The sequence below is a fragment of the Eleutherodactylus coqui genome, chromosome 8 (genome assembly GCF_035609145.1).
Source record: "Eleutherodactylus coqui strain aEleCoq1 chromosome 8, aEleCoq1.hap1, whole genome shotgun sequence".
Classification (NCBI taxonomy): domain Eukaryota; kingdom Metazoa; phylum Chordata; class Amphibia; order Anura; family Eleutherodactylidae; genus Eleutherodactylus; species Eleutherodactylus coqui.
In genome coordinates, this window is record NC_089844.1 from 78439314 (window position 1) to 78455074 (window position 15761).

Sequence of the window (15761 nt, forward strand, 5' to 3'; positions counted from 1 at the left end):
ATAGAGACCATCGGCTTGTCAGAAGCAAGCCGATGGTCTCTGTGGCAGGGAGAGCTTGGTGCTTGGCTGTGAGAGGACAGCTAGGTACCAGCTCTTACAGCAGAGATCAGAGAAAACCTCCGATCTCTGCTGTGTTAACCCTTTACATGTGGCAGTCTATGTGACTGCAGCATGTAAAGGGCTTTTACTGCAGCATGTAAAGGGCTGTCACCATCGGACCCCTGGAATGTGATAAGGGGTCCTGATGGGTCCCTGTGGAAGTCCCCTAAAGGGACAAAAAATAAAAAAGTAAAAAATTATAAAAAAAAAATTATAAAAACACTTGTCTCCCTTTACTTTGTAAAAAATCAAAAAAACAATCACACATGTGGTATCCATGAGTCGTAATGACCCAGAGAAGGAAGTTAATACATTATTTAACCCCTTAATGACATGGCCCCTTTTTTTCTTTTTTCCCCATTTCTTTTTTTCCTCCCCCCTGTTTAAAAAATCACAACTTGTCCCGCAAAAAACAAGCCCTTATATGGCCATGTCAACGGAAAAATGAAAAAGTTATGGCTCTTGAGACGCAACTGCAAAATTAGTTGAAATTCAATGATTAGACCATTATAAAAAACCTGCCCTGGTGGGCACGACAGGGTGGTAGGAAACCCGCCACTCAAGGGGTTAAAGGGAACCTGTCGCCAAAAAATACATCTTAAAGTCACCAGCACAATGTAACAGAGCATTACAGAAGTAGTCCACACATGCTTGCACCGAAAAATAAAGCCATTTAGCAGTAACTTGAAATCTTACTTTAAATTTGGCATGCCAAGTTGGCAAACACATCGCCTTGAGTCAAAGATGTCACGTCATGTAAGCAAGACTGCAGCACTAGGATGTCCTAACACAGAGGTGAGAGGGAGGAGAGGCCCGGCGTCATCTGTGACGTGCTGACTCGGAGGGCTGATGGCACCGCCTCTTTGACTCAATGCATTGCATTTGCATACTGAGTGCACAAAATATATAGTAAGATTTCCTGTTACAGTTAAATGGCTTTTTTTTTGGGTGCAAGCATGTGTGGACTACTTGTTTAATGCTTCATTATATTGTGCTGGCGATATTAAAATGTGTTTTCAGGGGACAGGTTCCTTAGGTACACAGAGCTGGAAATGGTGATTATAGATTTGCCTAGTTGTCTTTTAGAAGTCCACTTAATGATGTAGTAGATTTACTATTAAAAATGTATTTTTCTGGTGCTGATTGTACCAAAAACTGTCTTACATGCTTTGTACCATATTTTTTATATGTTTTAGACAATTTTGGACACTTTTGTTTTTGCTGCACATGCCCAACAAATTGGTGTGGCTTTGTACAAAATACAGATAACAACTCTGTGGCTTGCCTTAGAAGCCATGGCGATACATCCTCTCACCATAGATTTGATTTTATGGATCAAATAGGCCTGCAATCTCTAATCCCATTATAAAGCACTCCCTTAAAGTTTGGGACTCCATTAAATATTCTGGAAAGTTGTTCTCCCCTCATTTACCCCTCCTACCATTCTTGCACAACCCTCTATTTCCACCAGGCTTTGACTGCCCCCTTTCCTGTAAGGGCGCCCACCCACTGGCGTTTGCCGCGGGAAAAAAACGCAGCGTTTTCACCGCGTCTTCCGCGGCGTTTTCGCGGCGTTTTCGCGGCTTTTCCGTTAATTTCCATTGACATTCATGGGTGCATTAGGAGAAAAATAAGGACACATATGCAACTGACAGTTCCTATGTTAAAAACGCAAACGCAACGCAAAAAAAACGCCAGTGGACAGGAACACATGTTATCTCTATGCCTGTGCAGGAAAAACGCAAAACGCAAAACGCAGGTAAAAAAACGCCAGTGGGTGCTCGCCCTAAGATCTAGACAAATAAGGGTATTTCCAAAATATACCACTTATTCTCATTAAGCGGCACAGTAACATTACCACCCTTCGATAAAAATATGACCTGCCGCCTTCCGAGATATTTCATTACCTACAACTTAAAACTTTTGTATCCGCTCTCCTCCGAAATACAAACTCCCCATTATTCATAACTCCCTTTAAAACATTCTGTCTTAAATATCCGCGAGCACAAGGCCTCATCTCACAAATCTACTCGAGGCTAGTACATACCTCATACTGCACACAACTATCTTATGTATCTAGATAGAAACAAGATATAGGCAATACCTTAGAGGAGAACGAGTGGTCCCAGATATGGAGATCGACCAACTGTGGTGCCCAGAATACACTAATGTTGGAAACATCATATAAAATTGTACTGCGTTGGTATTTAGTTCCCACTAGAATAGCACATGCGGTTGCAAGCTACTCCAGAGATTGCTTCCGGGGGTGCTCCTCCCCAGGAGACTTGTTCCACATATGGTGGTCCTGCTCTCGAGTCAAAAGACTCTGGCTTAGAACATATTCCCTAATTTATTCAGTAACCTATCATAACCTCAGAAAAAAACCCATGGGAAGCCCTGTTAAATAAGAGGATCGAAAATATACCCCCATCTTCCAGAAAACTAATCTCGTTCTTCTTTCTTAGCCACAAAGTAAACTATCACTAAATCTTGGCATAAGGCTTCCTTGGACTTCTCTGAGTTTAAGCGCCGTATGACCTGGTATCTAGTTAATGAAAAACTAACATCGATAACAGAAGACAGGTATGATAGCTTCCTGAGCATTTGGACCCCATGGATAGATTATGCCCTCCCTGTAATGGGGGTTGGCTTAACAACCTCTCTATAAGTCCAAAACATAGTCTTACAGCTCCCCCCACCCCCTTTGGGTCGTCACCCCAAAAGAGAAGAATCCCCCTCCCTCCTTCTCCCCTTTGACCTTCATTGGCCCTCGCCAGGCCATTGTTAACAGTGAATTGCTATTACTTGAAATACACCAGAAAACTCTGGTTACATTGGAACACCAAAACTTGGTATTGTTTATCAAACCAGATCAAATATTGTTATGTGATAGTTTTTTTTATAATACGTCAAAATAATCTTTCATACTGTTATTTCTTTGTATAATGGAAAACTTTCAATAAAAATTGTTTAAAAAAAACAAAAAAAAAACAGATAACAACTATCCCAATACACATATTAAAAAACACCCATCAAGTACCACAGCCCCAATTGGACTATCGGGAGGCAACCAGCCGAAGACACTGATTGTAGTCAGAACCTCCCACCTGCACGTAGTTCCTACTCGGCGTCACTTCTATGTCACCATGCATGCGCAAATGCTCTCCCATCAGACGTCATGAACGGCGTCATCTCATACTAAACATTAGCGTCTGTGCACACTCACATATGTTTTCTGCTACTGACTACAAAGTCCAGCGACAGCTGATGTCCCAAATCCCGTGCCTGCGCAATCCACCTAAGGTCCTGCGACTCACCGCGGGGCGTATGTACAACTGTGACGATACAAGGGGAGTCATCAAAGACCGTCCAAAATTATCCCGCATAAGTATCTGTTACTACAGAATATCACCACCCACATGATGGTGCCGGCGTAGATTACATCACCATACCAATTCGTATATGTGGGACAGCAAAGAAATCGGCAACCATAACCTGATGTGAACATTCCTGGCAATAAATGTGTGGCTAGAGTACCCTCAACATCCATAAGACTGTCAACGTCCCTCAGTACATGTTCGGGATTCATATGAAATGCAATGTACAGTAGATGCACACCTAATGTTCTGTGAGGCTCTAGAAATGCCTACTTCACAAACAGCATCATATTAACCAGACTACTGTAACCGCAGTCATAATATGAATGACTGTCCTAAAAAATGGCATTTCCAACCTAGAGGTCATATATATATATATATATATATATATATATATATATATATATATACTGTATATATATATATATACACACACACAAAATACAGTTGCCAGATATATTATATGAATATTTAATACAAGCATCAATCAATCATACCGTGTTTCCCCGAAAATAGGTCCTACCCCGATAGTAAGACTTATCGGACTTTTGAGGAGGCTTGAAATATAAGGCCTCCACCGAAAATAGGACCTGTCTCGGGTGCCCCCCCCCAAAAAATCAATACTCGCATGGTCCGAGGCATCCCGATGGTGTCCCAGCGGTGTCCTAGTCCGTCTCACAGCTGCCTTCTGCTGGCGACGGAGCTTTGAATACCCCGCCTCCAGCAAAGCAAACGCTGTGATTGGCTAATCGAGCGCCGGCAGCCAATCACAGCCGGCGCCCGATGAGCTAATCATAGCCATTCAGTGAATGATATCACTGAATTGCTGTGATTGGCTCATCGAGCGCCGGCTGTGATTGGTTGCCAGCGTTCAATTAGCCAATCACAGCGCTTGCTTTGCTTGAGGTGGGGTATTCAAAGCCCCGTCGCCAACAGAAGGCATCTGTGAGACGAGGCCGCCGTGCCGCCGCCAGACACCATTGGGAGGCATTGGGATGCCGTGGACCAGGTAAGTAAAAGCCCACCCCTGAAAATAAGACACTATGCCTTTTTTGGGGCCAAAAATATATGACAGTGTCTTATTTTTGGGGAAACACGGTATGTGGACACTGCCACACACAGCGAAGACCATAAAACCCTCACTGTCAAACGACAATCATCTTGAGTCATCTAACCCCAGTCAGAACCAATAACATTGTAGTTACACATAAAGAAGCGGGTTATATTCAATATTCAAGCCTCTTGGTTGCAACAAATCTAGCTCAAAATCCACTTGGCCTCTAACAGTTTTAAATGTTTTTCTCGATCACCCCCTTTGCACTAATAGGTACTGAGTCGATTACCCTATAGCATAATTGGCTCACTATGTGCTCTAGATCTACAAAGTGCTTAGGTATTGGGAGATTAGTCTTTCGTGTCCTGATTAGAGATGAGCGAACGTACTCGTCCGAGCCTGATGCTCGGGCGAATATTAGCGTGTTCGGGATGCTCGTTACTCGTAACGAGTACCACGCGGTGTTCGGGTTACTTTCACTTTCATCTCTGAGACGTTAGCGCGCTTTTCTGGCCAATTGAAAGACAGGGAAGGCATTACAACTTCCCCCTGTGACGTTCAAGCCCTATACCACCCCCCTGCTGTGAGTGGCTGGGGAGATCAGATGTCACCCGAGTATAAAAATCGGCCCCTCCCGCGGCTCACCTCAGATGCCTTGTGAGTTAGCTGAGGGAAAGTCCAGTTGTATTGGAGTTGCTGTAGGGAGAGTGTTTGTAGTGAGTGTAGGCTTCAAGAACCCCAACGGTCCTTCTTAGGGCCACATCTACCTGTGTGCAGGCTGCTGTTAGCAGTGGATATATTTTTTTTTTTCTCAAAATCGGCTGTGCAGAGCATTGCACCCTGCATTAGGGACAGAAGTGGTGGTTAGGTAGGGAGAGTGTTAGGAGTGAGTGTAGGCTTCAAGAACCCCAACGGTCCTTTCTAGGGCCACATTTAACCGTGTGGAGTACTGTGCAGGCTGCTGTTAGCTGTGTTGCATATTTTTTTTCTTTCTCAAAATCGGCTGTGCAGAGCATTGCACCCTGCATTGATACTACAGGGACAGAATTGTGTAGGCAGGGCCAGAAGACATATATTATTGATTGAATATAGTCAGTGGGCCTTTTCTTTAAAAAAAAAAGGGAAAAAAGTATATTTGGCCTGCCTCTGTCAGTCCTCAGGGCTCTGGGTACGTGTGTGCTGCGCGGAGAACGTAAAAAAAAATCAGACGCAGCCAGCTACGTTTTACAGCAGGCTTGCGCCACTTTCTTTCCTGCCTGTGAAATTCCTTGCTCTGCTCTAGTTAATAACTCTGCAACACTAAAGTTCTGTGACACATTTGCAGGGGCACAACACAGTTATTATTCATTGAATAGACGCAGTGGGCCTTTCCTTTTAAAAAAAAGTGAAAAAATTATATTTGGCCTGCCTCTGTCAGTCCTAAGGGCTCGGGGTACGAGTGTGCTGCGCGGAGAACGTAAAAATAATCAGACGCAGCCAGCTACGGTTGACTGCAGGCTTGCGCCACTTTCTTTCCTGCCTGTGAAATTCCTTGCTCTGCTCTAGTTAATAACTCTGCAACACTAAAGTTCTGTGACACATTTGCAGGGGCACAACACAGTTATTAAACTTATTATTCATTGAATAGACGCAGTGGGCCTTTCCTTTTAAAAAAAAGGGAAAAAAGTATATTTGGCCTGCAGGCTTGCGCCAATTTCTTTTCTGCCTGGGAAATCAAATCACTGGTAATACAGCATGCTGAGGGGTAGGGGTAGGCCTAGAGGACGTGGACGCGGCCGAGGACGCGGAGACCCAAGTCAGGGTGTGGGCACAGGCCAAGCTCCTGATCCAGGTGTATCGCAGCCGACTGCTGCGCGATTAGGAGAGAGGCACGTTTCTGGCGTCCCGACATTCATCGCACAATTCATGGGTCCACGCGGGAGACCTTTATTAGAAAATGAGCAGTGTGAGCAGGTCCTGTCCTGGATGGCAGAAAGTGCTTCGAGCAACCTATCGTCCACCCACAGTTCTGCGCCGTCCACTGCTGCAAATCCGAATCCTCTGTCTGCTGCTCCTCCTTCCTCCCAGCCTCCTCACTCCACTCCAATGACACATGCTCAGCAGCGGAAAGACTCCCAGGAACTGTTCTCGGGCCCCTGCTCAGATTGGGCAGCAGTGGTTCCTCTCCCACCAGAGGAGTTTATCGTCACTGATGCACAACCATTGCAAAGTTCCCGGGGTCCGGGGAATGAGGCTGGGGACTTCCGCCAACTGTCTCAAGACCTTTCTGTGGGTGAGGAGGACGATGACAATGAGACACAGTTGTCTTGCAGTCAGGTAGTAGTGAGGGCAGTAAGTCCGAGGGAGGAGCGCACAGAGGATTCGGAGGAAGAGCAGCAGGACGATGAGGTGACTGACCCCACCTGGTTTGCAACGCCTACTCAGGACAGGTCTTCAGAGGGGGAGGCAAGGGCAGCAGCAGGGCAGGTTGCAAGAGGCAGTGCGGTGGCCAGGGGTAGAGGCAGGGCCAGACCGAATAATCCACCAACTGTTTCCCAAAGCGCACCCTCGCGCCATGCCACCCTGCAGAGGCCAAGGTGCTCTAAGGTCTGGCAGTTTTTCACAGAGACGCCTGACGACCGACGAACAGTGGTGTGCAACCTTTGTCGCGCCAAGATCAGCCGGGGAGCCCCCACCAACAGCCTCACCACCACCAGCATGCGCAGACATATGATGGCCAAGCACCCCACAAGGTGGGACGAAGGCCGTTCACCGCCTCCGGTTTGCACCGCTGCCTCTCCCCCTGTGCCCCAACCTGCCACTGAGAAACAACCCCCTCTCAGGACACAGGCACTACCGTCTCATGGCCTGCAGCCACACCCTCACCTCCGCTGTCCTCAGCCCCATCCACCAGTGTCTGTCAGCGCACCGTCCAGCCGTCGCTAGCGCAACTGTTGGAGCGCAAGCGCAAGTACGCCGCCACGCACCCGCACGCTCAAGCGTTAACCGTCCACATAGCCAAATTTATCAGCCTTGAGATGCTGCCGTATAGGGTTGTGGAAACGGAGTCCTTCAAAAGTATGATGGAGGCGGCGGCCCCGCGCTACTCAGTTCCCAGTCGCCACTACTTTTCCCGATGTGCCGTCCCAGCCCTGCACGACCACGTCTCCCGCAACATTGTACGCGCCCTCACCAACGCGGTTACTGCCAAGGTCCACTTAACAACGGACACGTGGACAAGCACAGGCGGCCAGGGCCACTACATCTCCCTGACTGCACATTGGGTGAATTTAGTGGAGGCTGGGACAGAGTCAGAGCCTGGGACCGCTCACGTCCTACCCACCCCCAGAATTGCGGGCCCCAGCTCGGTGGTGGTATGTTCGGCGGTGTATGCTTTCTCCACTAAAGCACCCTCCTCCTCCTCCTCAACCTCTGTCTCGCAATCTAGATGTGTCAGCAGCAGCAGGACGTCGCCAGCAGTCGGTGTCGCGCGGCGTGGTAGCACAGCGGTGGGCAAGCGTCAGCAGGCCGTGCTGAAACTACTCAGCTTAGGAGAGAAGAGGCACACGGCCCACGAACTGCTGCGGGGTCTAACAGAGCAGACCGACCGTTGGCTTGCGCCGCTGAGCCTCCAACCGGGCATGGTCGTGTGTGACAACGGCCGTAACCTGGTGGCGGCTCTGCAGCTCGGCAGCCTCACACACGTGCCATGACTGGCCCACGTCTTTAATTTGGTGGTTCAGCGCTTTCTGAAAAGCTACCCATGCTTGTCAGACCTGCTCGTAAAGGTGCGCCGGCTCTGCGCACATTTCCGCAAGTCCCACACGGACGCTGCCACCCTGCGCACCCTGCAACATCGCTTTAATCTGCCAGTGCACCGACTGCTGTGCGACGTGCCCACACGGTGGAACTCTACGCTCCACATGTTGGCCAGGCTCTATGAGCAGCATAGAGCTATAGTGGAATACCAACTCCAACATGGGCGGCGCAGTGGGAGTCAGCCTCCTCAATTATTTTCTGAAGAGTGGGCCTGGTTGGCAGACATCTGCCAGGTCCTTGGAAACTTTGAGCAGTCTACCCAGGTGGTGAGCGGCGATGCTGCAATCATTAGCGTCACCATTCCTCTGCTATGCATCTTGAGAAGTTCCCTGCAAAGCATAAAGGCAGATGCTTTGCACTCGGAAACGGAGGCGGGGGAAGACAGTATGTCGCTGGATAGTCAGAGCACCCTCCTGTCTATATCTCAGCGCATTCAGGAGGAGGAGGAGGAGCATGAGGAGGATGAGGAGGAGGGGGAAGAGACAGCTTGGCCCACTGCTGACGGTGCCCCTGCTGCTTGCCTGTCATCCTTTCAGCGTGTATGGCCTGAGGAGGAGGAGGAGGATCCTGAAAGTGATCTTCCTAGTGAAGACAGCCATGTGTTGCGTACAGGTACCCTGGCACACATGGCTGACTTCATGTTAGGATGCCTTTCTCGTGACCCTCGCGTTACACGCATTCTGGCCACTACGGATTACTGGGTGTACACACTGCTCGACCCACGCTATAAGGAGAACCTTCCCACTCTCATTCCCGAAGAGGAAAGGGGTTCGAGAGTGTTGCTATACCACAGGACCCTGGCGGACAAGCTGATGGTAAAATTCCCATCCGACAGCGCTAGTGGCAGAAGGCGCAGTTCCGAGGGCCAGGTAGCAGGGGAGGTGTGGAGATCGAGCAGCATGTACAGCCCAGGCAGTGCAACAGTCTTTAAGGGCCTGGACAGCTTTATGGCTCCCCACCAAGACTGTGTCACCACTCCCCAGTCAAGGCTGAGTCGGCGGGAGCACTGTAAAAGGATGGTGAGGGAGTACATAGCCGATCGCACGACTGTCCTCCGTGACGCCTCTGCCACCTACAACTACTGGGTGTCGAAGCTGGACACGTGGCCTGAACTAGCGCTGTATGCCCTGGAGGTGCTTGCTTGTCCTGCGGCTAGCGTCTTGTCGGAGAGGGTGTTTAGTGCGGCTGGGGGAATCATCACAGATAAGCGTACCCGCCTGTCAACCGACAGTGCCGACAGGCTAACACTCATCAAGATGAACAAAGCCTGGATTTCCCCAGACTTCTCTTCTCCACCAGCGGACAGCAGCGATACCTAAGCAATACGTAGGCTGCACCCGCGGATGGAAGCATCGTTCTCTCTCACCATCCAAAACGGGGACATTTCTGCTTCATCAATCTGTGTATAATATTCCTCCTCCTCCTCCTGCTCCTCCTCCTGAAACCTCACGTAATCACGCTGAACGGGCAATTTTTCTTAGGGCCACAAGGCTCACTCATATAATTTTTCTAAAATTTTTTTATACGTTTCAATGCTCTTAAAAGCGTTGGAACTTTAACTTGAAACAATTTTTCGTTAAACTGGGCTGCCTCCAGGCCTAGTTACCACTTAAGCCACATTAACCAAAGCGATTAATGGGTTTCACCTGCCATCTTGGTTGGGCATGGCCAATTTTTACTGAGGTACATTAGTACTGTTGGTACACCAATTTTTTTGGGCCCTCACCTACAGTGTAATCATAGCAATTTCTATGTTCTTCGCCTGCACTCATGGTACAGAAAGGTGTGTGGGGTTGGCCTACACTTTAGCTACATAAATGTAACTTGGGCCTTGGCTATACTGCAGCTACTGAAATGGAACTAAGACTGCGCTCCCACTATACTGCTGCTTCGGAATTGTTCCTGGGGCCTGTGTAGGCTGCTACTATTACTTAAATGGAACTTAGACTATGCTCCTCCTATACTGCTGCTTCGGAATTGTTACTGGGGCCTGTCTTGAGTGCTACTATTACTGAAATGGAACGAAGACTGCGCTGCCACTATACTGCTGCTTCGGAATTGTTACTGGTGCCTGTCTTGAGTGCTACTATTACTGAAATGGAACGAAGACTGCGCTCCCACTATACTGCTGTTTCGGAATTGTTACTGGGGCCTGTCTTGAGTGCTACTATTACTGAAATGGAACTAATACTGTGCTCCCCCTATAATGCTGCTAGTGATATGTTAGTGGGGCCTGTCCTAATGCTACGGCTGAAATGTTACGAATTATGGGCTCTGCCTATACCGCTGCTAATGGTATGTCTCTGGGGTGTGGAAACAGAGGCTTCCCAAAGACATGATGGCGGCGAGGCCATTTCCCACCAACGCGGTTACTGTTAAGGTGCATATAACCACGGACACGTGGAGAGGACACATAGTGCCTCAAAAACATCCCCCTCCTCCTCCAACAATGAAAACATTCTTGGCAAGTGCCTTTGCATTGGTTCGTCTGGTGGCAGTCCAAGAATTTCACCTTTACCGACACAACAAGAGAGCCCCCCCACCATCCCCCCGCCACGGCCCACTTAATCCTGGCCACATTCCAAAAACCAACAAAATAAAACCGCGCTACTAGGTCCGCAGTCACCACCACATTACCACCAACGCGGTTACTGTTTAGGTGCATATAACCACGGACACGTGGAGAGGACACGTAGTGCCTCAAAAACATCCCCCGCCACGGCCAACTTAATCCTGGCCACATTCCGAAAACCAACAAAATACAACCGCGCTACTAGGTCCGCAGTCACCACCACATTACCACGAACGCGGTTACTGTTAAGGTACATATTACCAGTCTGACTGGGGCATGCAGACACCTTGACAGAATGAATAGTGTGTGGCACATAGGTTCCCCATTGCTATGCCCACGTGTGCAGCTCCTGATGGCGGTGGCACAGGATTATATTTCTCATTGCTTCTGTACAGCATTGTGGGCTATCGCCCCACCACTTTTAAAGAGGGTCGCTGTCTAGCCGTGCCAACCCTCTGCTGTGTGTGCCTGCAGTTCCTCCTCATGGCAGACGCACTTATAAATAGACATGAGGGTGGTGTGGCATGAGGGCAGCTGAAGGCTGCGCAGGGACAGTTTGGTGTGCGCTGTGGACACTGCGTCGTGCAGGGGGGAGGGGGGTTGGGCAGCATGTAACCCAGGAGAAGTGGCAGCAGAGTGTCATGCAGGCAGTGATTGTGCTTTGTTGTAGGTAGTGTGGTGCTTAGCTAAGGTATGCCATGCTAATGAGGGCTTTTCAGAAGTAAAAGTTGTTGGGAGGGGGGGGGGCCCACTCTTGCCGGTATTGTGGCTTAATAGTGGGACCTGTGAACTTGAGATGCAGCCCAACATGTAGCCCCTCGCCTGCCCTATCCGTTGCTGTGTCGTTCCCATCACTTTCTTGAATTGCCCAGATTTTCACACATGGAAACCTTAGCGAGCATCGGCGAAATACAAAAATGCTCGGGTCGCCCATTGACTTCAATGGGGTTCGTTATTCGAAACGAACCCTCGAGCATTGCGAAAATGTCGTCCCGAGTAACGAGCACCCGAGCATTTTGGTGCTCGCTCATCTCTAGTCCTGATCGTGCTTTTATGGCTAGATATCCTTTTCTTTACTTCAGTCATGGTCTCACCGATGTATACTAAGCCACACGGGCAGGTGATCATATAGACCACGAAAGAAGAAAGGAAAGTGTATTGCCCCTTAATCCGATAACGAGTACCTGTATGCTGGTGTGCAAAACTATTACCTTTGATTAAATTGCTACAGCAAACACAACTAAGACAAAGATAGTTGCCATTTCTGACAGGTGCTAATGTCCATTGATTGGTATGACTGTCTTGCTGTGGTACATTATGCACAAGACTGTCCTTCAAGTTACAGCAATGATGATACGCCATTATGGGTGGCTGTCCAAACTACCATCTTCGGATGACATCGGGATAGTAGCTGCCAGTGTTTACCAATAATATTCCTGATTTTTCCACTCAAAGGCCCATAAGTGGACACAAATGGAATCCTCAATGATATCATATTCCTTCTATTATTGGCTAACAAATCATCGCGGCTAGTCTCCTAAGCCTTCATAATGTACCTGTCCACAATCCTCTTTGGGTAACCTCTCTGATAAAACCTAGGACTAAACGGTGATCGACGAATTTATCATTGGCTATTCTTCGAGCCCTGAGCATCTGGCTTCAGGGTAGTAATCTAACCGTACCTGCTGGATGGTGACTGTCATAATGGAGAAAATTGTTATGGTCTGTTGGTTTAGAATACAGATCAGTTTTGAGATTGTTACCTTTGTTTATAACAAAAACATCCAAAAATTGTATGGCCTCACTGGCGGATGTCAGTGTGAATCTAAGTGCAGGCAATAAACCATTCAATTCCTCATGGAAGGATGTCATTCAGAGCCCTTGCAAATGAAAAAAAATGTTGTCTATATACCTCCACCATACCTGGACCTTGGTCCAGGATGGGGAGGTATATTATGCCTCTCCTCAATAAAACTCATAAAGAGGTTGGCATATGTGGGGGTCATGTTTGACCCCATGGCCGTCCCCTGTTTTTTGCAATACAATTTGTTATCATATAGAAAAAAATTGTGATGTAATACCATAGAAAGGAATGCCAAGATGAATCACATACGCCTATTCAACAACTCAGATTGCACCAGATGATCTCTTGTAGCTTGAAACCCACTAGTGTGGTCAATGATAGTATACAGTGAGGTCATGTCAAAAAATCCAAGGATCGCTGCCTCATTCAGAGACACTTCCCGCAGTTATTGTATGCATGCCATTGACTTGATAAAGACCGCAGGCAATCCATATAAACATTGTCTTGTATATGGATTGAATTAAAGAAATATGTCCTAGTAAAGAAAACGCATTGAGGACTTCTTTTTGCACTCCGTATGCTGTTCAATCTTTAAAGGTTGGTTTGGGTTCTATATGGATGAAGAGTCCACATCCTGTTGGGAGCGTGCATCCTGGCTGTAATGGTGTGTTCCCCCCATTGCTTGAGTTGGGGTATTGTGGAGTGCTGCTGTCTAACTACATACTGTTTGCTGCTTTGTGGAAAGAGGCCATGGCCTAAATGCAATATTGTACACACAATTTGGCATAAAGTAAGCTAATTAATAAGTGGTATAAAGTTAGACTAGGATTTGCCGCATTTATCACCCAACATGAGCCACTGGCGCACTTTAAGACTTTCTAGTCCAAGGGCCATTTAACACTGAATAATTATCGTTCACATTCTTGCTGGATCGCGGGAATCTGAATGTGCAGGTATTAGAGATGAGCGAGCACCAAAATGCTCGGGTGCTCGTTACTCGAGTCGAACTTTCAGTGATGCTCGAGAGTTCGTTTCGAGTAACGAACCCCATTGAAGTCAATGGGTGACTCGAGCATTTTTGTATATGACTGGTGCTCCGCTAAGGTTTTCATTTGTGAAAATCTGCAAAACACAAGAAAGTGATGGAAACGACACAGAAACGAATAGGGCAGGCGAGGAGCTACATTTTGGGCTGCATCTCAAGTTCCCAGGTCCCACTATTAAGCCACAATAGCGGCAAGAGTGAGACCCCCCCCCCCTGTCAGCGTAAAGATCGTTCTCCTCTGCCACAGCTGTAACAGCTGTGGCAGAGAAGAACGATGTTAGCCCATTGAATTCAATGGAGCCGGCAATACAGCCGGCTCTATTGAAAGCAATGGGCTGCCGGCGTACGCGGGATGAATTGTCGGGAAGAGCTTAAATATATAAGTCCTTCCCTACAATTCATCTAGAAATGTGTAAAAATAAAAAATATATATATACTCACCTGGTCCCGGCAGAACGATGTTAGCCCATTGAATTCAAGGGAGCCGGCAATACAGCCGACTCCATTGAAAGCAATGGGCTGCCGGCGATCGCGGGATGAATTGTCGGGAAGGGGTTAAATATATAAGCCCTTCCCTGCAATTCATCCAGAAATGTGTAAAAATAAAAAATATATATATACTTACCTGGTCCCGGCAGACGGAGTTCAGCGCAGCAGGCTGCAGTTCTCCTGAACTGCTCTGAACAGCTGTGAGTAGTATTCAGCAGCCGGGGATTTAAAATCCCCGCCTGCTGAATGAGATGCCTCTGATTGGTCACAGCCTGACCAATCAGAGGCATCCCTCACTCACACCCATTCATGAATTCATGAATGGGTGAGTGAGGGCTGCCTCTGATTGGCTCAGCGCAGGGACAGCTGAGAGCTGGTCACAGGCTCGGACGAGTATGCTCGCTCATCTCTAGCAGGTATTTACACTGAATGATTAGCAATGTGAATGACGAATGAAAATTCATTCATCATTTGGATCATACAGGCATAAAAAAAATCAAAAAACGATCCACCCCGTGTAAACAGGCAGTCATTCATTTGTGAACAACTGCCTGTTTACTGTGAATGAAAGGGGGCGGGGTAGAACGATCCTCCGCTATCTACGCCTTCATTCACTGAGTGATAATCGTTCCTTAGTAAAAGCACAGGAGTGATCACTGCCAGAATTACTATCAGGTGCCTTTGAAATCGGCAGTTGTCCTTTGTAAAAGGGCCCTAAGTTTCCACTGTCTAATTATTAGGCAATATCAGTATATGTTCCCCAGTAGGCAGATCATCTCATCTGTTCATGTCATCAGATGTTCAAACTATTGCTCTATCCCCCATGCTTTACACTGCATACTCAAATTTGCTGCTGTGTAGATCTCCAAACTCACATAGAAGGCCATGTACAAAAAATGCTCACTGATTGGCTGTACATTCGCCCATGGAGATGAATAAGTAGCCAGCAGACACGCCAGGTGATAGCTTATCTTCTTACAGAACAAAAGGATTGGTCATGTTGAACTCCGACATACTTGACTCTTCCTCTTCTCAAGAGAAGATGAGGAAATTACAGGCATGATATAACAGGAAACCTAGAATAGTAGGCAAAATTTATTCTGATAAATACAGCGAGGGGCGTTATCCGGTCACATGATCACTGACAGTAACGAAACGCAAACAATAAAACCAATGATCCTATACAATAAAAAACATCAATTGGTACCTGAAAATAAAAACATAAAAAACCAAACAAGCTAATAAACAAAGGATTCGCTGGAACATTATAAATACATTTGCATATGCAGATTATGCTGGTCTTTTTCTTAAAGACAAGACAGCAGAAAATAAATGGGATGAAAAAAACCAATATAGTTCAAAATAAATCGTTTTCCAGGTATAATAAATAGCACCATAGAAAGAATAACAAGAATAAAATATGAGTGATAATAAAAACAAACTAGATGGGAGAATCAATGAGATAAAAAGGAAAAATAAAATATATCCGTCTGTACAGAACAACAATAATATTACTTTCCTCT